Here is a 1,061-nt window from a genome sequence, read left to right as displayed (position 1 = left end):
CTATTGAAAATGGGTCAGACTGAAGTCCATGCGCTTCAAAGCGGTATGGTCAAAATACCATTTATTGGTAATGCAACTTCGACTTGTATTTATAAATTCATTTGAGCTCATTTAATTAATCTCTTTCAAAGGAGTAAATGAATAAAACCCCCAATGCAATGCATACTTTAACTTGTGGTAACTTGGAAGGCTGATTTAACAGTTCGCTCCTTATATTTCCTGTCAATATTTTACTGTTTGCGTCGCCATTCCGCTTCAGAAATGCGTTTGGGGCTTGAGTGGTTTGAGTCATTCTCTAAACCTAATTTTCTGAGCCTTGTTAGCAATATTACTGATGGAGAAATCCAAATATGAGATTTCATAATATGTAAATATTTATAAATCTCCTGGAATCAATAAAATTCCCCGACATGTTTATTGCAAAAGTAAAGACGAACAATATCTTAGTTAGAACGGAGCGTATGAAATTCCTGCTAGTGTTCATGAACAATGTCATGGCTAATGGTAGGGAAATATTTATTCACCTCCATCTACACTTTGAGGGTCATCACTGGCTGAACAACCAGCGGAAAGTCAATATAAATGAAGTTGGAGAAATTTAGAACTCATAATGCAAGAAAATGATCAAGGGAGGCAAAATGTTGACATTTTCCTTCGTGCCTTACATGAATCCAGAATCTCATTTTAAGCTCGATTTGGATAACGAGGAGACGTTGGAAAAATTTTTCACTTAAGTTATTCTTATGCCATGCGTAATTTTGTAATATTTGAAGATTTTTCCAAAAGTTCTCTTTATCTTCTAATACTTTAGATGAATTTATCTCATCTTCCATCGTTGATGGAATTGAAGAAAATATCATTGAAGACTTAAACACCTTGACACAGAAAAAGAATGATGCTGTATATAACTTGTAGAAATCATGAAAACAAATCAAAAGTAATTCAAATAGTATTGTTAGTTTAAATTAAAAGAATTTTTTGCTTTTCGGAAGAATGGAGACATTCTTACATTCCACAATGAATGTCCACATTTTTGAGAATATATTAATCTCATTTTTTTG

Source organism: Armigeres subalbatus, chromosome 3 (assembly GCF_024139115.2).
Source record: "Armigeres subalbatus isolate Guangzhou_Male chromosome 3, GZ_Asu_2, whole genome shotgun sequence".
Taxonomy (NCBI): Eukaryota; Metazoa; Arthropoda; class Insecta; order Diptera; family Culicidae; genus Armigeres; species Armigeres subalbatus.
This window is presented reverse-complemented; position numbering follows the sequence as displayed.